Source organism: Gopherus flavomarginatus, assembly GCF_025201925.1.
Source record: "Gopherus flavomarginatus isolate rGopFla2 chromosome 13 unlocalized genomic scaffold, rGopFla2.mat.asm SUPER_13_unloc_3, whole genome shotgun sequence".
Taxonomy (NCBI): Eukaryota; Metazoa; Chordata; order Testudines; family Testudinidae; genus Gopherus; species Gopherus flavomarginatus.
In genome coordinates this window covers 3,609,167-3,632,699 of record NW_026114611.1, presented here as the reverse complement: position 1 = coordinate 3,632,699, position 23,533 = coordinate 3,609,167, and the positions used below count along the sequence as shown (strand labels likewise).

The 23,533-nt window shown below is 48.6% G+C and overlaps 1 long non-coding RNA gene and 2 other non-coding genes across 3 annotated transcripts in view; all 3 read right to left on the bottom strand.

The window, feature by feature from the left end:
* Window positions 1-23,533, bottom strand: part of LOC127041583 (uncharacterized) — a 222,517-nt gene that overhangs the window by 48,947 nt on the left and 150,037 nt on the right. The window lies entirely within an intron of this gene.
* On the bottom strand, window positions 3,379-3,472 carry TRNAI-UAU (transfer RNA isoleucine (anticodon UAU)). The gene is made up of 2 exons: window positions 3,435-3,472; window positions 3,379-3,414 (listed from the first exon to the last, which is right to left on the bottom strand). It is a non-coding gene; the product is annotated as a tRNA-Ile (tRNA).
* On the bottom strand, window positions 19,811-19,884 carry TRNAK-UUU (transfer RNA lysine (anticodon UUU)). The gene has a single exon. It is a non-coding gene; the product is annotated as a tRNA-Lys (tRNA).

Below are 23,533 nucleotides of genomic sequence, written 5' to 3'. Positions count from 1 at the left end.
GGGGTGAGATGCTTGGTCTCTGGGAGGGAGTTTGGGTGGGGGAGGGGTTCTAGGGTGCAGGCTCTGGGATTGAGTTTGGGTGCTGGGTGCAGGCTCTGGGCTGGGACAGGGGTAGGGGGAATAGGAGGAGGGATGGGGGCTGCAGGCTCTGGGAGGGAGATTGGAGCGAGTGGGAGGGGGTGTGTGGAGGGGGGGGGCAGGCTCTGGGAGGGAGTCAGTGGCACAGCGCTTACCTGGGGGTCCAAGGTAGGGCAGGCTGGGGGGCCTCCGCATGCTGCTGCCCCCAAGAATCACCCCCACAGCGTCCCATTGGCTGCAGGGGCTTGGAGTGGGGGCAGAGCGTAGAGGCACAGCTCTGCCCCTGCCTTGCCTATGGGGAGGGGCCAGCAGCCACTGGAGCGAACAGGCAGATACTGCACTGCCAGGGCCCCTGGAGGGGAGCGCCTGGGGGCAGCAGTTGGGGCCAAGAGAGTGAACTGGTCCCAAAACTGCAGAAGCCCCATGGGCAAGACCTGAGAATCAGGACTGCCAGCCAGACAAACACCTTTAAGAGGAGGCGTCCCTCTCCCTGTCAAAAAATGATCTTCCTCCTTCTGTTCAGTGACAGCCTGAATTGTTCCTTATCCCGGCAGAGCCAGAGGACTGAATGCAGCAAACATCAAAACCTTGTGTAGCTCGCAGGGATGGACATAAACACTCCCTGGTATCTGAAGAGATGTTCAGCTTTGCCCTTGGTCAACTTCAAGGCTAAAGGGAAAGGAAGTGGCGCCAGATATAAAAAGTGAAACATGACACATCATAGTTATGCCCATGGTGGCTGCAAAATCTTTTTATGTACTTCTTCTTATCATCAGTGTACTGTTTTCTCTGTGTTCTAGGCCTTCACAAGAAATTTGTACCTTGATAAAAAATCAACTGCTCTTGGTGAAGGCAATGGACTTAACACCCTCTGGGGTGTCCCTACACAGGTACAAGTACTAACAACAGTAGCTGCCTTTTAGCCATGGTTTTTAATCAGGGCAAATAATTGAAACAAACCCCGTTAAATCATTTCTCAGCCCAAATCCTGCACCCACATTCCCTAGAGCATTGGGCCACCATGTGGACATTTCATTTCCCACCTCAATTTCACACAGAGACACAATTTCCTTTGCACAAATCCATGAACAGCAAAACCTCCCTATGTCTCTGGTCTGAGCCAGGGTATTCGATTCCAGTGAACCCTTCTCTCCTGCGATGGCGATGGGCAGACAGAGGGGACATGGCACCTGCATCCCTGCCAGGGAGATATTGGCTCGGCTCTTTCTTTCTGCTGCTGTTGTTCATCCATGAAACATCGAGGGTGGAATGCAAGGCTGAGTTCATGCACCAGCCCCTGGAAATATTTCAGTGCCCCAGAGAAATCCTGCCCCCTGCTATTGGAACTGATGTGCTGGAGATTTGACTAGGAAAGAGACTGTCTGAATTGTCAGAGTGAGGAATGAAGAACATTCTACAGCAATGTCGTTCACTACAAACACACTCTCATCCTGCTCCAGCTGGAAGGGAAATGGGCAGGAATTCTCGCTGTTCAGCCAAGGACACACTTACACTGATGCGCAGCCATGAGTGTGCTGGGGAAGCTGGTCTGAGCAAACAATGGGAATGACAATTCAGTGAGAACAGAATCATCATGTAGTGAAACAAATGTATGTTAAGTAGTTGTGGCCAAGTGGTTATGGTGGATAGACCACAAATCCATTGTGGTTTCCTGGCACAGGTTCAAATCCTGGACAACTGCAGTGTTGTTGTTATTATTGCACCCTTAGTGCCTGAGCATCCACAGTGTGAACTGGCGCCAGATCTAGTTTCACTCTATCTACACTTAAACACTGCGGTGGCACTGCTATAGCTCTCTGGAGCAGACAGTGACTGGAGGGAGTTTTCCATCCCTGTAATAGCTACTTGACAGAACAGTTCTTTCTTTTCTTAGCACTATCTAACCAGGGCTTAGGTCACCTTAACTCTATGGGTTGCAGGGGAGATCACACCCTGAGAGACGTCGCTCTGCCAGTTAAGTGCCCAGTGTACACCAGCCTTAGATTCCTCTTGGTATTTCAAGGCAGGCACTGACCTGTGAGAGGAAAACATCAGATTCACAACACAGAGACTGAATTCCCCACATTTAATCTTGCTGCACTTTCCAGAAAGTCACAAAATTCAATTCATTCTTGCTAGGACAGAGAAAAAATAAGTGACACTAAGTTTTTGGCTTGGTTACATAAAATTAAGTGTTTAATTAATATAGTAAAACTCTGTACTGATTCCTCTAACACCTACAGCGTGAAATAGGAACAGAGACAAATCTTGTCAGTGACGACTAATTTTGCAAATGATCTTCCCATTATTAATTGCCATGCTGCCCCCATTGGAGGTCTGGGCATCTCCAGTGTCATAGCTCTGCATTCACCTTCCCCTTAGAATTGTTCTCAGACATTCGCCTTCCTCTGTAGCAGTGGGGCACGGGGTCACTTGCTGGAGGATGAATCTATGAATCTATTCCCAAATTTGGAAAATTTGCAGTTCAGAATGTGAATAGTGACCCCAGTCTCCTTCCTGCACCTGCTCTACATTGCTCCCCAGCAGCTTCTCCCCCTGCAGAGTAACCCCAGCACGGCAGTGCAGCCGCCCAGGGTTCAGCAAGGGCCACTGGCAAGGACAGTGGGTGCAGCTAACAGCCCAGTGTGCCTGGCTGTGAGGCAGTTTAAAAAAAGCAACACTCCCCCAGAAGTACAGAGACTGAATTCCCCAACTTTAACATCATGACCCCCTGTAGAAAGCCACACGTGCCAGTTGTATTTTCACAGGGAGATGCAAAAATCAAGTGACACCCATTTTTAAGTTGAGTAAATACAGTTGAGGAGATAGTTATTAACCTCACCAAAAAAAAAGGCTCATTTCCAAACAATCCTCAAAATGTTACCAATTCCCACCCATTCCTCCATAGCAGCTCTGTGCAGTGTAACTGTTCTGCAGGCAGCTTCCCATTAAATGCTGTTGTGGGATATTCCCTGGCCTGGAAATGTATGAACGACAGAATTTGAAGCGCAAACCTGGCTCCCTGCACCAGGCGGGATTTGAGTGTTTTGTCCCTGTCACTTAGTGTTTGTCAATAGTACAGATGCCATGGGCAGGACTCCAGGCTCTGCTGGAGGGATCCTGGCACAGGGGCTGGTGGGGGAGAAAGGATTGTAGATTCTGACCTGCCCTCTGGAGAGGAGCTAATAAGTGAAGGGGGCATTTTTTAACTTCTCCCCTGCCTCAGTGTCCCCTGGGCTGGAATTGTACATTCCACAGGGCCAAATGAGGGGGCAGTGCCATTTGGTTAATGAAAACCAGTGCTCCAGGTGAGGTTTGAACTCACAACCTCAGCATAGCTCCTCTCAGCACTGCCCTATAAGTACTGTGCGCTAACCAATTGTGCCACTGGAGCACCTGTTAATTGCGATTCTCCCTAGGTTGATAAGGGCGAGGAGTGACCCCAAAACATTCTCAGTGGAGGTGAGAGCAGGTAGCGACAAGTGTTGTACTTGGTGAGGTGGATTCTTCTTAAGGCTTCCAGGCACCATTTGACCCTTTTGTTCGTCCCTGTGTAATAACAGAGCTGGTTAAGACTCACTGTAGAGTCTTGCTGCAGACCAACAGATCTGAAATCACTGATCACCAGGTCTGAGCATTAGTCCTGTTTTGGGACAGTGTCTCTCATCCAACAAACTGCCCAGTCTGCGCTAGCAGTGAGGCTCCCTCACTAACAGCTGAAATCAGGGAGAGCTGTGTGAAGTGCAGGGACCTAGGGGTGCCTGAACAGGGGGGAACAACACCCCAGGCCTTTTAAAAATGGGAGGGCTCTGCCTTGCCACTTTGTAATGACCGTAAGGGGGAGTGAGGCGGAAGGGGGCGGATAGCAGTAAGCGGGAGGTAGGGTCTTGGGGGGAAGAGGCAGCATGGGAGCAGGGCCTTGGGGAGAAGGGCTCGGTGCAGGGGCGTGGCCTCGAGTGGACAGGATGGGGCTATTGTTTGGGCACTGGTGGTCACTACTTTTAGGGAGCCTGTTCCACTCCTGGTGGGACCACAAGATGTCCCAGAGCAGAGAGGGGCCAGCAGAACGGTGACAGAGGGGAAGGGCAAGTGACCGACAATGTGGCCAGACAGCGGAGGGTGGAGGAAGAAAGGGGCTTTCCCCCCGGGACGTGAGAGGTGAACTGTGGGTTTCACTGACCCAGGACAGCAGCTGTGGGTGAGGTGCAGTGAAGGGAGGGGCACATCCACAGAGCTTTTGGTGTCTGGATTTAAGAGCCCGAGGCAAAGGCCACTGCCCAGCGCACTGTGGGTGAGTGTTTTGCTCATAGTGTTGTGTTATGAATCCTGATTGTGGTGTTATTACAAGGTGAGTTTCCTCCTTTTTCTTAAAGTTTCTTTTCTACACTCAGTGGTTGTGAGTGGGGAAAATATCGTCTCTTAGAGGCACCCAGTGGCCAGGGCTAGTTTAGCCAGGTTACTGGGTGAGGGCTTAGGCAGATTGTGTTTTGTATTGTTGAAGAGGAGCCCCAAACACCCAGACAGGCAATTGTAACTTCAGCCTTCAGAGTAAGAGCCAGAGGTGCTGCCAGCTGAGCTAGCCAGGCCGCCTAAACGTATTAACCCCTTTCACCGCAAGAGCAAACACTGGGTACTTCTGTGCTTCTCAGCAGCTGGAAAAGAGCCTCATTGGGGGAAATATCTCCCTGCCCCACTGCCAAAAGGAGCCCTTTGAGTAGGAACGGTCAGAGGCCCCACCTGCTTTCCAACCACCTTGTGATGCTGGCCGCAGAACGAATGCTGGTCTGTGGGTGGCCTTCAGTGGGGGTTTGGCATGGCATGGAGCAGGCTGGCCGGGTGTCTTTGTGGCTGTCTGCTGGCCACACATAGGCATGGTATCTCCTCCTCTTGCCCTGCCCTCGGTTGCTCTGTGGCTTATGAACCTTCCCTTGGAGCTGTCAGAGGTGCCCAGAGCAGGAAAGATATTTGGCTCCAGCCTGGGACTCTTCCTCCTTCCTGCCTAGCCCTGACTATGAAGCCTGGCCCTGGCACTCCTTCCTTTGAATGCCATGTGGGCAAGAGGAAGAGTGTGGCAGCTGCAGGGACCAAAGTTGTGGACATCAGGTGAAGCAGCGAGAAACAACCATATGGTCAACCGACAGGGCTCTCCAGCCAGAGTGTTAAGTTCAAGGACCCCAACCTATAGCAGCCAGCCCACTGAACCGGCCGGACCAAAGACCTGTCTCCAGTGGGCATCAGTCACCCAGCAGGAGGAAAAAAACTCCCTCTAGTTCATCCTGAGAGAGGGGAGCCAACACATTGAGTTCCATGGCTTTGCAGAAAACCAGCATTGCTCCACGATGTCCCACTGAAATTTAAACCCAGGATCCAAAGTCCTGAGTGCTGCCCGTTACACCATGGGACCTGCTGCCATTTCATTTTCTAGACCCCAGTGACTCTCAGCTGGCTGGTTTTCACCCTGCACTTACAGCTTCCCACTAGCAGCTTCCTCTTGCGGGACTCTCTCTCCTCCTCCAGCGACTGTGGTCCTGCACAATCTGATCCGCAGGTCCTGCCCTGAGTCCCCGCATCCCCCTGCTCTGTCTCCATTCCCTGCAGGCCACAAAAATGTTAGGGGAGCTGCCTCTCCCTTCACTCAGTGCTCCCGCTCATATCGGCCAGCTGCAGCCTCATCTCCTGGAATTCGGCCAGCTGTCGTTTGATCCGGTCATACAGTCACATGCTGACTGGCTCCTCAGCATGGATGCTCTTGTGGAAACCACACAGGTGATGCTGCAGGACTTGGTACTGTTGGTTTCTTTAATGTTGTTGTGTTTCCTCAGCCACTGGAACAAAGCTGCCAAGCAGGGGGGGCGGTGGCAGGCTCCGGGATGGAGTTTGGGTGTGGGTGGTGTGCGGAATCTGGGCTGAGGCAGGGGGTTGGAGTGCAAGGGGGGCAGTGGCAGGCTCTGGGAGGGATTTTCGGTGCATGAGGTGCAGGTTCTGGGCTGGAGCAGGGGGTTGGGATGTGGCACCTATCTCAGGCAGCTCCTGAAAGTGACCCACACCCCCATCTGGCACAACTCCTACATGGAGGAGTCTGGGAGAGTCCCCTGGCACCACTGCCCGCAAGTACCACCCCTGCCGCTCCCATTGCCGCAGTTCCAATGGCAGAGTTGGCAACTGAGGTGGGGGCAGCGTGCAAGAGACACACCCCACAGGGGCCGCAGGGACGTGCCAGATGCTTCTGGGAGTGGTGCGCTGTGTGAAGCGAGGATGAGCAGGAATCTGCTTTAGCCCCACTGTGCTGCCGGTAGTGGTGGCAGGAACCCCCGGGCCCTTTCAAATCACCCGGGGGCCAGCTGCTCAGGCTTTCTGATGGGGAAGCAAAGGGAAGCCACAAGAGTGGTCATGCACCCCTCGTGAGCAGTTCTGGGGAGTCTTTTGGGAGCTCCGGGAGTAGGCAGCAGAGAGGTGCAGCCTCACCACAGAGTCTGTTTCTCTGGAAGGGAGAGGGGGCAGCAGGGTGATATCCCACCTCTGGGCATCCAGGAGCCTGTGCTCCTCACTGCCATGCTGGAGCCTCCACATTTATTTATTGGCAAATAAAATTTGCAGAATTTTAAACTATTGTGCACAGAATTTTTATTGTGCAGAATCTCCTGAGGAGTGAAACCAACTCCAGGGAACCTCATTGAATTGTCACTGCTTGGTTAACCACTCAGCCACCACACCAATGCACAGAGAGAGTGCCAAGCCCTACTGCTATGTGGGGGTGGGGGCTGGGGTCAGGTCTACACATTCAGACTGTACGCTCCCCTAGCTACAAAACCGCTGCTGATTTTCCATTTAGGACATTAGCCCTTACTGACAAGGTTTGTCTGTGTTCTTTTTTTATCTCATGCTGCTAGTTAGAAGGATATTATTTTTTTTTATTTTTTTTTCCAAAAATACACAACTCCCTAAACCTGCTTTTAGCAATCAGAATAATTTAGTGTCACCTTATTTTTGCCTGCCCCAATACAAAAGAAGAGGCTTTTGTGGGTTTCCTGACTCAGAGGATGAAAACAAACATGTGTCGGTCCCAGGGGTGGCTCTAGGCACCAGCAAAGCAAGCAGGTACTTGGGGCAGCCCATTTGCAGAGGCAGCAGCTAAGAGGGATCCAGCCTGGGAGCGGTGACCTAGAATCCTACTTTCGTCGTCTCCGACTCAAAGAATACTTCCAACATCACCTCTGACAACATCCTAACCCACAGAATCCTTCCTACCAACGTTATAATAAAGAGGATTCTGCATGGACTCCTCCTGAGGGTCGAACAACAGGACTGGACTTCTACATAGATTGCTTCCATCAATGTGCACAGGCTGATATTGTGGAAAAGCAGCATCACTTGCTCCATAACCTAAGCCGTACTGAACACAATGCCATCAACAGCCTCAAGAACAACTCCGACATCATAATCAAAAAGGCTGACAAAGGAGGTGCTGTCGTCACCAGGAATAGATCGGAATATGAACAAGAGGCTGCTAGGCAGCTCTCTAACTCCACATTCTACAGGCCATTACCCTCTGATCCCACTGATGAGTTACCAAAAGAAACGACACCATCTGCTCAAAAAACTCCCTGAAAAAGCACAGGAACAGATCTGTACAGACTCATGGCTAGAACTCCGACCAGGTGTATTCTATTTGCTACCCAAGATCCATAAACCTGGAAATCCTGGATGCCCCCATCATCTCAAGCCTTGGCACCTTAACAGCAGGATTGTCTGGCTATGTGGACTATCTCCTCAGGCTCTATGCTACCAGCATTCCCAGCTATCTTCAAGACACCATTGACTTCCTGAGGAAACTACAATCCATCAGGTGATCTTCCAGAAAACACCATCCTGGCCACTATGGAGGTAGAAGCCCTCTACACCAACATTCCACACAAAGATGGATTACAAGCTGTCAGGAACAGTATCCCCGATAATATCACGGCTAACCTAGTGGCTGAACTTTGTGACTTTGTCCTCACCCACAACTATTTCACATTTGGGGACAATATATACCTTCAAGTCAGCAGCACTGCTATGGGTACCCGCATGGCCTCACAGTATGCAAACATCTTTATGGCTGACTTAGAACAACGCTTCTTTAGCTCTCGTTCCCTAATGCCCCTGCTCTACTTGTGCTACACTGATGACATCTTCATTATCTGGACTCATGGAAAAGAAGCCCTCGAGGAATTGCACCGTGATTTTAACAATTTCCATCCCATCATCAACCTCAGCCTAGACCAATCCACACAAGCGGTCCATTTCCTAGACACTACTGTGCTAATAAGCAATGGTCACATAAACACCACCCTATACCGGAAACCCACTGACCACTATACTTACCTACATGCCTCCAGCTTTCATCCAGACCACACCACACGATCCATTGTCTACAGCCAAGCTCTAAGATACAACCGCATTTGCTCCAATCCCTCAGACAGAGAGAAACACCTACAAGATCTCTATCAAGCATTCTTAAAACTACAATACCCACCTGCTGAAGTGAAAAAACAGATTGAAAGAGCCAGAAGAGTACCCAGAAGCCACCTATTACAGGACAGGCCCAACAAAGAAAATAACAGAACGCCACTAGCCATCACCTACAGCCCCCAACTAAAACCTCTCCAGCGCATCATCAAAGATCTACAACCTATCCTGAAAGATGATCCCTCAGTCTTACAGATCTTGGGAGACAGGCCAGTCCTCGCTTATAGACAGCCTCCCAACCCGAAGCAAATACTCACCAGCAACCGCACACCATACAACATACACACTAACCCAGGAACCTAACCTTGCAACAAAGCCCAGTGCCAGCTCTGTTCACATATCTATTCAAGTGACACCATCATAGGATCTAATCACATCAGCCACGCCATCAGGGGCTCGTTCACCTGCACATCTACCAACGTGATATATGCCATCATGTGCCAGCAATGCCCCTCTGTCATGTACATTGGCCAAACTGGACAGTCTCTACACAAAAGAATAAATGGACACAAATCTGACATCAGGAATCATAACATTCAAAAACCAGTGGGAGAACACTTCAACCTCTCTAACCACTCAGTGATAGACTTGAAGGTGGCAATTTTGCAACAAAAAAACTTCAAAAACAGACTCCAAAGAGAGACTGCTGAACTTGAATTAATATGCAAATTAGATACAATTAACTCAGGCTTAAACAGAGACTGGGAACGGTTGGGTCATTACACTAATTGAATCTATTTCCTTATGTTAAGTTCTCCTCACACCTTCTATGGGTCATCTTAATTATCACTTCAAAAGGTTTTTGTTTTTCTCCTGTTGATGATAGCTCATCTCAATTGATAAGACTCTTCCTGTTGGTATCCATACTTCCATCTTTTCTTGTTCTCTGTATGTATAAATATCTCCTGTCTGTGTGTTCCATTCTGTGCATCCGAAGAAGTGAGCTGTAGCCCAGGAAAGCTCATGCTGAAATAAATTTGTTAGGCTCTAAGGTGCCACAAGTACTGCTGTTTTTTGCGGATACAGACTAACAGGGCTGCTACTCTGAGGCCTGGGAGCTGAGAACCAACAGGGGGCCTTGGGAGCTGTAGTTCCTTGGTTAGCTCCCTGCCTATAGAGCCAGCCCTGGAGCAGGGAAAGAACTACATTTCCCAGCATTCCCTTGACTACTATCAACAGGGAAGGGAGGAGGAGGGAGTATAGTAGCTGAAACCTAATGCTGCAGCTTGCTGTGAATGGAGTGCTCACTGCTAGAGCGGGGTGGCACTGTGACTGGGGAACAAATGTGCCCAATAAGTAGAAGGCTTTGTCCCAGATATCCCCATCAGAAGACATCCCCAGACTGGCTTAGAGATACTGATGTGACCTCACATTGCAGCCCCCAAAGAAGGAATTTGGTGGACTAAATGGACAGTGCCCCTCTCTATCTGAAGCCTAGCAAGGGACGTATGTGGGTCCCACTAGAATTTAAAATGCAGAGTAAGGGAGGGGAGGCTCTACTAGACCTGGGCAGCTTTAGATACAGTACGAGGCACGTAGGAGAAATTCCACTTCTGAGCCATGGAAGCAGAAATTGACTTTTCCTTTCCAGATTTAGCTAATATTCAGAAAGGGAATCTAGCACCTGCCTTCCAGATCTGAACACCTCAAAATTCAGGAGTGCTCAAGCTCAGTTTGGGCAGCTGGTACTTCATTTCTCCCAGATCAAATATACTGATCCACAGTAATTTCCTGTAGAAAAAGTAGGATAAAATTGAGCAAGAAATGCTTCCCAGAGGATTTTAGGACTGGAATTGCTATTTTCAACAGCCATTGCCTTTTTGTTTATTTAAAAGGAAGACCGTGATATTGCATTGGCAAATTCCCATAGAAACAAAGAGTGGAACAAAAAAATAATAATAAGGCACCTTAACTTTTCCTCATTTATGGAGACAGTCTTATAATATGCATCCAGATATCCGCCAATCACACAAGCTGAAAATTGTTCCACTTTACTGCAGGTCTGTAACCATGTGGGAACCAATCCTATGTGTGTTCTGTGCACATCCAAAATTCCTGCTGAATGACCCGCCCTGGAAGCAAGTTACCAGAGACTCAGGGTTGGGGCGGAAGGAGGGTGCAGATGGGGGGAGCAGAGCCCAGGGCTGGGGTGGCAGGAGGTGCAGGTGGAGGGAGCAGAGCCCAAAGCTGGGGCGGCAGGGGGTGTGTGGGTGGGGGAGCACTGGTGGGGGTGAAGGGGAGAGCCCAGAGCTGGGGCAGCATGGGGTGTGTGTGTGCGAGACACCAGGGCTGGCTTGGCAGGGGGTACGGGTGTAGGGAGGAGAGCCCAGGGCTGGGACGGCAGGGGGGTGAGGATCAGGTGGTAGAGCCCAGGCCTGGGGTGGCAGGGGGGGTGGGAGGTGGGATGGGGGTAGGGGGAGGTCCAGAGCTGGGGAGGCAGGGGGTGCAGGGGCAGGGAGAACCCAGGGCTTGGGCAGCCGGGGGGGCAGACAAATTATTTTTGCTTATGGCAGCAAAAAACCAAGAGCCGGCCCTGTCTCCACATACTGTAAGGTAGGTAGGAGCGGATCATTATTATCTCTACTTGAAAGAGGAGAAGCTAAGGCTGAGAAAGGGAGAATTGACTTGTCTCAGATCACACAGCCAGCCAGTGGCAGAGTTGGGAATAGGACCCAAGAGCCCTGATTTTCAAACTAACCATCAGATCTTGAATTTTAAACATTGACTAACTTGAGTAAAGTGTTCTCAAATGAGCTGCAGACCAACACTGCACAGTAATTATTCAGCAAGTATTTGAGGAGAACTGCAATGTTACAGAGAATCATGAACTGCTCAGAGACCATTAATGCACCGAAGCAGCAGAATTCATCAAACATATAATTGGTTCTGACTTATTTCCTTGGTCTTCAAAGAGAACAACAAATACCTGAGTCTCCTCCCTGTCAATAACCCCCAGCTCAGCCAGTCAGGGTAGAGACTGAGGACGGGAGGCTGAGGGTTTTCACCAGAGAGTCCAAGGGATGGCCCAGGTCACCGGTGCGGATCACTACCCGAGCACTATTTCAGCTCCACATTTCTGGGTGGACCTCCCACAGTGTGTGCTGCCGAGCACTCCCCCGCAACACACACACAGACACAAACACCGCTCCTGGTGTTGGCAGGGGAACAGGTGAAAGGACAAAAGAAGCAAGAGACAAAGAAAAAGGAGGAAGGCATGGATGGAGGAAAAGGTTAAACACAAAGGACAAACCCTAATGTCCCCAGTGATTCTAAGGGACAAAATCCCAGGTGCAGAATAAAATTCTGCGTCCTTAAACTTGTATTTTCCATGCTTAGATTTCAACTGTCAACAGATGGATCAGACTGAACAGGTTTCAAACCTCGAGGAGCCTCTTACCTTTTAATCAGGGACAGCAGTTTTCTAGTAAAATCACTAAAAGGGAAGGAGAAAACTCAAAAGAGGTTCCTCCTGGCGCTCACGTCTGTGAACCCGAATACTCTCTCAGTCCTCAAAGAGAGACCTGGAGAAGGAGACTTGCTGAAGCAAAGACACAGGGGTCTCTGAGGTTTCCCTAGCCCTTCGCCCCTGTCCTGCCTGGCTGATGTTGCATCTTTCTGTGAGGTCACCACCTCCCCACCACCTTTGACCAATAGTGTGAGGTCCTGCAAAAGGCCTTTGTGATGTCACTGCCACTCCCCCTCCCTTGCTGTGCTAATGTCCTGCCCCTGGCCAGGCACTTTGGAGGTTTGAGCTACTCCCTGTGGATCACCCCACTCAAGGAGCGTTTGTTCTAGGAAGCAAGCCGGCTAGACAGTAAAACATCAGATGCTGCTCCCAGCGCTACACTCAGTTTTTCAGAAATTAGTCAACTTTATGGCCAGAAGAGACCATAAGAGCATCTAATCTGACCCCCTGCATATCACAGGCCTCCTGTATGACACAATAGCTACTTTTGGGGCAAAGACATTCCACAAAGGCATCTAGTTTTCATTAAATGACATCAGGAGATGGCAAATCCACCACTTTCCTTGGTAGCTTGTTCCTGTGGTGAATCATCCTCACTGTTGCATATTTGTGTCTTATTTGTAATATGAATTTGTCTCTTTTCACCTTCCAGCAATTGGGTCTTGTTATGCCTTTCTCTGCTAGATTAAGGAGCCCTTTTACCCAATCTTTTCTCTCCATTAAGGCCCTTCAACACTTCAATGAAGTCACCTTTCAATCTTCTTTTGGTAAGCTAAACAGGTTGAGCTCTTTCAATAGCTCACTAGAAGGCATTTTTCTCCAGCCCTCAGAACATTTGTTGGCTCTTTGCTCATCAGAATCCTGAGCCCCAACTGGATGTGGTTCTTGTTCTTCTGCACAACATAGCTCCTGGAGAAGAGGGATCTGCAAATGCACATTCATATGTTACCTTTGTTTAATTGATGAAAACATAAACTAGACACTTAGGGCTGGTCTACACTACGGGGGGAAATCGATCTTAGATACACAACTTCAGCTACGTGAATAACGTAGCTGAAGTCGAATATCTAAGATCGGATTACTCACCCATCCTCACCGCGCGGGATCGATGTCCACGGCTCCCCCTGTCGATTCCGCAACTCCGTTGGGGTTGGTGGAGTTCCGGAATTGATATAAACGTGCTCGGGGATCAATATATCGCGTCTAGATGAGACGCGATATATCAATCCCTGAGCAATCAATTTTAACCCGCGCGGGTAGTCTAGACGTAGCCTTAGAGGGTTGAAACTGATATCAGCTGATGGACAGGTTTGCTAGATTTTTATGCATTTGGATAGCGAAATGTTGAATGTTTACATTCATATCAAGCCCCCCCGTATAGTGGAGCTCCTGAACATAATGGAGAATGGAAATGAAAATGTTTTCCTTTTTTAAAAAAAAGAAAGAAAATTTTAAGAGAACACTGGGGTTTGAACTGAGGACCACCTGAGCTGTAATCAAGCACTCTACCACTGAGCTATACCCCCATGATGACAGGTGCATGGAATCATGATCTCCAGGACTTTGAAGGACAAACCCTGCTTCATCGACGTCCTTTGCCATTCCCAGACCACAGATGGTTTTTAAAAATGGGGTTTGATTAAACTTCTTAAATGTGGTAAACACCACAGCTTGCACACTCACCGATATGGCTTCTCCCACTGACATAGCTGCCACCTCTTGGGGAAGTCAATCAACTACACCCACAGGAAAACCCCTCCCCTCAGCATAGAGCAGTGATTCTCAAACTATGTCAGGACCCCAATGTGAGATGTGACCCTGTTTTAATGGGGTTGCCAGGGCTGGCATTAGACTTGTTGGTGCCTGGGGCTGAAGCCAAAAGTCTGAGTCCCACCACCCAGGGCTGAATCCCTCAAGCTCTGCTTTTCGCCCTCCCCCAACTGGGCAGGGCTCAGACTTTGCTTCCTCTGCCTCTGCTCAGTGTGGAGGGGCTTGGTCCCTCTTTCCAGGGCCATGTAGTAAGGTGTTTTTCAGCAGAAGGGGGTTGTAGTGAAAGGAAGTTTGAGAAACCCTGGCAAAGAGCCTCTGAATATGTCTAGACTTGGCTCTCTGGGACACCATGGGTAATCAGACACTGAAAATACAGCCATACAGACACCACACACCAACCTTGCCTAGCAGGCAAGAATCAAACCTCCACAGAGAGATGCCTGTTGTTTTTAAACCCATCTCCCTAAGCACTCAGCCTCAACCACTTAACAAAGGGGCTTTTCTACACTATGGTTCTGGTCTCACTGAAGGGTCATTTCCAATTGTTTGCTCAGACCAGCTTTAGGGAAAATGGTGCCCTGGGCAAAACTTGTACTTTGGCACTTCCCCATTACCCCTGAATGATCCCCACTCCCCCTTTACTGCTAGCTCCTGCACTCCCAAGCCTTTCACCTCTTTCACCCCAAACTCCTGCCCCCTCCTGTGCCCCCTTTGCCCTTAACTCCTCATGCCACCAGCCATTGCCCCTCTTCTGCAGCCCCTTCACATGGTTCCAGTGCTGGGGGCCCTGCACTTGTTCTCCCTTTCCCTGGGCTTTGGCATCACTAGCCCCTGCTTAGTGTGTAGTGTTCAGTGGTTCTCGAAATGTGGGGCATGACTCCTAGGGGGCACAGAGGAACATTCATGGGGGCACCGCAGGGCCTGAGCCAGCCCCCATGAAGGTAGCACCATTCAGCCTCACTCTGTCCCAGCTCTTCCCCAACCCCACCCTTAGCCTGAGGCTCTGGCTTCCCGCTTGGCCTTGACCCCCTTACCCATCTGCACCCCTCTCCCCAGCAAGCCACAGCCCCACTCCCAGCCTCGGTTCTTGACCGTGGCTTCCAAGGGTCCACAGCCATGGATAAGAGGGCACAGTGTGAAATGTTTGGGGCCCACTGGTTTAGGGTGATGTCCTCAATCACTTCTACAAAGTCCAATAAAAGCTATTCCTCACCCACCCATCCCTCCATCAGGACCGACTAGGTATGTTCTGCTGCCCTTCACTCATACAGGAAGGATAATAACATTTCAATCCTAAAGTGATTTGTAACCCACCACCAGCCAAAACTGTCATTTTGGGGAAAGCGGGTCCCATCATGCTGCATACCTAGGCAGAGTAAGTGTATCTGTGCAAACGTGGTCTGTTCCTGAAGTCTTTCCCCAGCTCCTCACTAGATGTGAGAGGGGGAGCTCATTCAGCCCCGCTTCTGCTTAGTATTTAAAAACTCCTTATTGTCCCTATCTCTGCTGGCCTTAGATTTCTCCTCCTGTCTCTTTTTTGACAGCTCGGATGAGGTGGCCAAGTGGTTAAGGTGATGGACTACTAATCCATTGTGCTCTGTATGCATGGGTTCAAATTCGTCCTTATTGGATGCCTTTAGTCTTCACTCTTCCTTTGTAGACAACCGTCTTCCCCCTTTGGTACAATGACGGATCAAACAATGTTGCTTCTTGCAAACAAAACCTACTCAGAACAACCCTTGCTTTAAATAAAATGTCTAAATCCCAATTTTCTTAAAAAAAATTCTCTAGTGGTGTATTTCTTGCTTTTATCTCAAAAGGTAACATCCTCATCATCTCCCCCAAACACTCTGGACCTGCCCAAATTATCAAAATACCCTCAACCCGAGCAAGGCCAAGAGCAGTGAACCAGAGCTAGTGTCTAGGCCAAGCTGTTCTGAAGGAGGCAACTCAAACATTTTCTCCCTGCTTCCCTTGGCAAGGGTCTGACTGAGAAAACTAAATTCCCCAAACTGAAAATTTTCTGCTGAAAAACCAGTACTAGTTTGTTTGGAGACTTTGATTTGAAAGTATTATTGTTATTATTCTCTTCTGATTTCTGAATCAGTTCAGTTCAGTCTTTGGTCCTCCAGGGTGTTTCCAGCTGCTGAGTTGTGGGGGAAAGAGGCCAAGTCATGGTGTCTCTTCCCCTCTTTCATAGTTTCTTCCAACTTGCTAGGAAGTTCCTTTGCTACAAAGTGAGTCAAGCAGTGTCCGTTGTCTCTGTGCTATCTCAGAGAAGCCTGCATTGTACAGGGTTCCTGGGATAGTCCTTGGGAATGTGGATACCTTCAATGGGCCAGCAGCGAGTCTGGCTCCTCCCTTGTCGCACCTGAAAGGCTGGTGGGGGGCATTTCCCAACCTCATAACATATCTCAGTAACGCACACAGAGCAAAACTTCATAACTTCCCAACCAAGGCGAGCACACACAATCCAACACGATATTAATGTTCAAACAGATCAAGACTTTTGAAATGATACCTCACCAGGCAGACTTTGTACAAACCATGTCATCATTATATGAGAGTGGTGAATATGGGGCTTCCAGGTGCTGCTTTGAGCACAGCGTACCACACCTGGGCTTCCACTGCAATGGAGACGTACCCTTAGAGTCCATCTCTCCTGGGATAAAGATGGCAGCAGGGCTGGCCTGGGTCCTCTGACTTGGGCTTCATGCAGCTAAAGCTCAGAGGCTAAAAACTGTGGTGCTGAGATTTGTGTTCACGCTGAAGCCTGGTTCAGAAACCCTCACCCCTTGTGCGGTCTCAGAGGTTGGGCTCAAGCCCATATGTCTGCACTGTAATTTTATAGAGGTTTGGAGGGAGTTTAGCAAGTGGAAATGGTAAAACCACATTCAGGGGACTGGACCACTGACCTATCAGCTCTTAACACCCAAACTTTCAGTAACTCTATTATCAGTGCCTGTGAGTGTAGTTTAAACCATAGGTCCATCTAGCTCTGAATCTTGTCTTCTGACCGTAGCCAATACCAGGTGCCCTAAAAGCCACTCCTCAAGGCACCACTGGGAGTTGAACCCAGGATCTCCTGTTTACAAAACACATACTTTAACCAAGTAAGCCATGGTGCCTGCTGTTATTTAAAGCATTGTGTTTGCCCACACCTGACTCTCTGACAAGCCCCACTGGGCCCTGACAAAGCCCAGTGTTTTGCTAGTGTTTGGCTTCTGTAAAGCAGAGGAGAAGGTGAAGTTTTGCTCCCAAGGTGTGTGTGTGAATTCTTTGGACAGGTTTACACTACAAAATTAGGTTGGTCTAATTACATTACTTAGGCTGGCAATGCAGTTCTATCAGCGCCTAATCCCAGTGCAGATAGCAGCTCAGCTGTTAGAACTTTCTGGAGCTTATGAAAGGGAAGGGGCCCAGCCTCTGCAGCAGGAATGCAGGGCAGGAGAGTTCAAGGCGGGCATTATGGGATACTGGTGGAGGATAGTTTATGGCGATATAATAACCAGCAGCATTTACAGTGACAATTTGTCACTTTAAGTTTGCTGCAAAAAGCTCTAGTCCTCTTGTCGAGATGGTTTTGTTTGTCAGCAAAACAGGGCAGTTTTGTCGCCAGACGCGGCATTGCAGCGTGTACACCAGCCACAAGCTGCCAACCGAGGGAGTGTTGTGTGTTTTTCACACATCGGAGCAATATAATAATGCTGAAATAACTTTGTAGTGCAGACCTGCCAAAGATTCACACACACACAACTTGCAAGGAAAACCTCACCTGCTCCTCTGCTTTGCAGAATCCAAACCCATGCAGAGCTTATTAGGCCCCGGTGGGGATGGCAGGGAGTCAGCTGTGAGCAGACAGTGTATTTTAGCCACAAGAAGGTACTATGGCTTAGCTGGTTAAAGCACCTGTTTGTAAACAGGAGAGCCTGGATTCAACTCCAGTGATTCCTTGTTGAGTAACTCTTGGGGCACCTGGTATTGGCTACTGTCAGAGGTCAAAACACAGAACTAGGAGGACTCTTGGTCCAGCCTAGTATGGCTGTTGTCATGGTTTAAATTACACTCACAGGCATTGACAATAGAGTTACTGAAAGTTTGGGAGTTAAGAGCTGATACGTCAGTGTTCCAAGCTCCTTGCAGATGACCCCATCCCTGTGGGGCAGGGGCAGGTCTGGGCTCTTGCACAAATGGCTCATTGTGGCTGCCAGAATCTGTAAGCAGCTCAATTAGTTTCCACTGAGGACAGTGCTGCTTCATGCACTGTGTGTGAGAATGAAAATCCTAAACCGCCCTTGAAATAACAAATACAGCAGGATGTGTTATTGTCCCTTCCTCAAAGCAGACAGACCAATGGAGAAATGCCATTGAGTCCACTGCCATTTTACCTTTTTGCTTGCTAAAACTCACTCCCAGCCTTGTGGGTCCAGAGCCCAGTATTCAGCCTGAGCCAAGATGTCTACACTGCAAATTAACCACCCCACAGCCCAAGCCCTGGTAGCCTGAGCTTGCATGGGACAGCCTGGGTGTTTCATTGCAGTGTGGACATAGCCTAGCATTATGTCTACACTGCCATTAACACACCCAAGTCACTATTCTCAAACACTGGGTCAGCTGATTGAGGCCTTGTGGGGCTTGTACTGCAGGGTTATAAAATTACAGTGTAGACCCTTGGGCTTGAGCCCAGCCTCCGAGACCCCACGAGGGGTGAAGGTCTCTGAGTCTAGGCTCCAGTCTGAACCCCAGGAATCCAAATCAGATCATCCAGACCAGACAGGCCACAGGGATTTTATCACAGTATAGATGCCCTCTCAGGGTATGTCTACATTGCAACATAAGCCCAGGGTTAGCAGAGGTCATGTCTGCAGCCCCAACACATAAACATAAACCATGAGGAAAAGACCCACCCCCAAATAAGCTGGGCAGTGTCCTTCCTCCTATGGTTTGTAAGTCCAGCAACCAGAAGTCCTTTAACATGAGCCATCCCCTCTCTGCACCCCACTCATAGCTGTTGTCCTTAGTCAGTGCAAGCCCAGAGGTGCCTCTGTACAGTTCACCTACCATCCTGGGTGAAAAGGGGGAAAATAAGAAGGCACCGTACTCACTGTGCTGTCTAGGGACTCACTCATCCCTCCAAAGCCACCTATTCTAAAGTTGGTCTAACATCTAAATGTTAGTAATTAAGACCCAGCCCCCAGCCTACTTGGCTTTGGAACCCCTATCCACTGCCTAGCAAGTGCTATTGAATTGAGAGTGAGTCCCTCAATTGGGGTCTGCCAAGTACAGTTGTGCTGCCCTCAACTCACACAACAAGGATAACAACGCTTTATTTCTCCTGCCCCAATAACAAGGAGACTGGGAATCCAACACCAGCCAAAGTGATCATTTCGGCAAGCATCCCAACATATTTCCAACATACTGTAAAATCCACATGCAGACTCATACATGAAACCTTGCAAGAAAATCTTCCTGAGGGGGGTCTGAAGCACCTGCTGCTGGAGGGAAGAAGGGAGGTGTGTGTTGGGATTGAGGGGCACTGGGAATAGGAGGGGGCTGTGGATAGGGGATAGGAGGAGGAAAAGGAGGAAGAGAAGTAGGGTCTGGTTGGGAGTGAGTAGCAGTGTGCATAGGAGGGACTGAGGATTGGGATTGAGGGGCACTGGGAAAAGAGGGGACATGGGTTTAGGCTGAAGAGCATCCTTGTTTGAGGATCCAGAAGTACAGGGGAGGCAGCAGATGATTGTAATTCCTTAGGGATATTCTGCGTGTTTGTATGTGTGTGTGTGTGTGTGCAGGGAAGGAACATGCTATATGCCCAGAGGCCTTTATTCTTCCAGGCTGAAAGGACAGAGGGGCCGTCAGGAAGTTGCCCCTTCAAACCCACACACAAAAAGGCCCTTCTGATGGAAAGGGAAAATCCTGAAGAGGAAAAAGTGATGTTGAAGAGGACTCCAGAAAGACACTGTAAGACCTTGGTGAGTAATTTATTGCCTGATCAGGGGACTTGAACCCTGGACCCTCAGATTAAAAGTCTGATATTCTGCCAACTGAGCTAGCCAGGCTCACAAAAAACAAAAGCAACTTGGTGCAGAGGAAAAGCTAGTGAAGAAAACAAGTGCAAGAAACAATAGGGGAAACCTGCTGCTCTCGCTGGCCTGGTCAACACTACGAGTTTATATTGAATTTAGCAGCATTAAATCACATTAACCTTGAAACCCATCCACACACAAAGCCCTTTATATCGATATAAAAGGGCTCTTAATACCGATATCTGTACTCCTCCCTGACGAGGAGAGTAGCGCTGAAATTTGTATTGCCATGTCGGATTAGGGTTAGTGTGGCTGCAATTCAATTGTATTGGCCTCCGGGCACTATCTCACAGTGCACCATTGTGACCACTCTGGACCGCAGTCTGAACTTAGATGCACTGACCAGGTAGACAGGAAAAGCCCCATGAACTTTTGAATTTCATTTCCTGTTTGCCCAATGTGGAGCGCCGATCAGCACAGGTGACCATGCAGTCCCAGAATCAAAAAAGAGCTCCAGCATGGACCGTATGGGAGATACTGAAACTAAGGCTTTTTCTCAGCTCATTTCACCACCCACTATCCTGCTGGGGTTGAGTTTATCGCAGGTGTTACCCAAAATTCGGCCAGCTAGTTAGTGTAGGGAGGACTAATGACCCACCAGAGTTTGGCAGAAAGCAGCTGGGTTATTATACTGACAGCTAGGCTCAAAAGAAGAAGAGAGGGGGAGTGTCACACTCACACTTACATACTCATGCTCCCAGGACAAGCACAGCACTGGAGATGTCAGGATTCTGCAAGGTAAGTCTCCCACAGCACAGCTATGGATGGTGCGATGAAGGTAAGTCTTCCTGAGGCACAATGAAATACAACACAGAGAACCACTGGCCAGGCGGTCCAGGCAAAGGGCATTCACTGGAGATACAAGCTTGTGAGTGCTCTCCTGAGCACATGGCCTCTTCCCCTTTTAAGGACCTGCACCTAACGTTCTGCAACTAGAGATGACTTGGCAGCATCTGGTTGGTCACACTCCACCTTGGGCAGTGTCCATGCTCTGGGGGTGTGAGTGCTGCCTAATTAGAGTCCCAGACACCTTGTCTACCTGGAAGCTCTTCTGCTCTTCAACCAGCCCATTCATCCCTCGAGTAGTCCAGGAGGGAGCGGGAGGGGAAAAACCACTTCACAGGCATTCAGAGAGGGAGAGGAGACAAAAGTGGGAGCAAGGGAAGTATAACAGACCTTTTAAGCATAGAAAATCACTGCTGCTACCCACAACAGCAGGGACAGGCCAGTAGGAGTTGGGAAAATTGAACCTTCATGTTTCTGCCTGGTTTCCAACCAGCAACCTTCTGCATGTCAGGTAAATGTGATAACCACTACACTACAGAAACTCTGTCCAGGTGTCCTGCCCCTCCCTTCATAAGGACATAAGGATGGCCATACTGGGTCAGACCAAAGGTCCATCCAACCTCACATCCTATCTGCCAACAGTGGCCAATGCCAGGTGCCCCAGAGGAACTGAACCTAACAGGTAATGATCAAGTGATCTCTCTCCTGCCATCCATCACCACCCTCTGACAAACAGAGGCTAGGGATCCCATTCCTTACCCATCCTGGCTAATACCCATTCATGGACTTAACCTCCATTAATTTATCTGGTCGAAGAAGGAAGAGTAGTTGTAGCACCTTAGAAAATGAACAAATTTATTTGAGCATCAGCTTTCCTGGTCTAAAACCCACTTCATTGGATGCATGCAGTGTAAAATACAGTAGGAAGGTGTATATATATATATATATATATATATATATTCACAGAGAACATGAAAAAATGAGTGTTGCCATACACACTATAACAAGAGTAATCAGTTAAGGTGAGCTATTATCAGCAGGAGAAAAAATCAGTTTTGTAGTGATAGGATGGTCCATTTCCAACAGGAAGGTGTGAGTAACAGTAGGGGGCAAATAAACATGGGGAAATAGTTTTACTTTGTGTAATGACCGATCCACTCCCAGTCTTTATTCAAGCCTAATTTAATGGTGTCCAGTCTGCAAATTAATTCCAATTCAGCAGTCTCTTGTTGGAGTCTGTTTTTGAAGTTTTTTTCTTGTAATATTGCGACTTTTAGGTTTGTAATCGAGTGACCAGGGAGATTGAAGTGTTCTCCGACTGGCTTTTGAATGTTATAATTCTTGACATCTGATTTGTGTCCATTTATTCTTTTACGCAGAGACTGTCTGGTTTGGCCAATGACGGAAGGGGCTGGATTCAATGTATCCTTCCAGTTCTAGGAGACAGGGTACATCAATTATCTTTTTTTTTTCCTTACTGCACATCAGACCCAGGACTTTCACCTAGCAGTTCTTGGTGCCATGGGACAGAACTGAGCTTCACCTGGCAGCAGTGAGGGAGAACGGTTGGGAATGAGCTGTCTGGGGAATATTTTAATCCTTATTTAATTTTCAGAGGATTAAATCAATGCAGCTTCCACTTCTCTGTCTTTCCCAAGGAAATAACCTTTCTGTTGACGTACCCAAACCTTTTAATAATAAGAAGTGAAATGAAATGGCCACATGATGGCAACAGAATCTAAGAAATTTGTTAGTCCCTAGGGTGCCACACCTACTCCTGTTTTTTTTTAGGAAATGTACTAACGCAGCTGCTCCTCTGAAACCTGAGAAGCCATGTTCTTGTTCAATGAGCATTGAAGCTGAAAAGGGAGATGTTTTCTTTTTGACTTCTAGGCCCACACCTCTAATCCACTACACACCCCTTTCCTCCCACAGCCAGGAATAGAACCCCACAGTCTTGCTAGTAGCACCTTCTGGGCCTGCTATGAAAAAGAACTTCTGAGACCCCTGTGCTGTCCCATCACCGCCTTGCTTGAAGTGCCCTTGAAACCCAATTTTGACTCACTCCCAGAAAGGGTGCAATTTTACTAGCAGGTTCCAAATAGTGCAATTAACCAGCCAGAAGGGGTAGGAGATATCAGTGTAGGAGCCATTGAAATAACTCTGCACTTACTTAGATGCAGACATAACAAGCTCTGTGGTTGGTAAACTTACAGAGACTCTGCTCCTGCTCATGAACTAGCAGCCCATGACCTGTAAACAGCTGCCATTTGAATGCATCCGAAATTTACAAGGCACAATGACCTGTGTTACAGGAAGGTTAACATTTGTTAGAGCCCCAGTTGATACTGTGTGCGCAAAGAGAGGTTTGAATGTGTCACAGGGAGTTTGGTAAATCTTGGTTATTTTATTTTTGTAACAGGCTCCTGTCCATCTCCAGCAGAGTTTTCAGTCCCTGTGGCAACTTATTTACCAAATGTAATAGAAACTAGTCCATTCCTCCCAAGTGGATGTGGTTCTTGTTCTTCTGCACATTGCAGCCCATGGAGGCCAAGAACCCGCAAATGTGTCTTCATTTAATTGATGAAAACAAACCTAGACACTTAGAAGTGATTTCAGCTGGGGGACATGTTTGTGAGGTTTTTAACGCATTTGCACAGGCAATCATTGAGTGTGCCCATTCATTTCAGGGATTCCTCTTTAATAGAGCTCCAGAACATACTGGAAACAGAGTTATTTTTAATTGAAAGTACAGGTTTGTAAGGGAGCACTTGGGTTTGAACCAAAAACCATTTAATCTGCAATCAAACACTCTACCACTGAACTATACACCCAT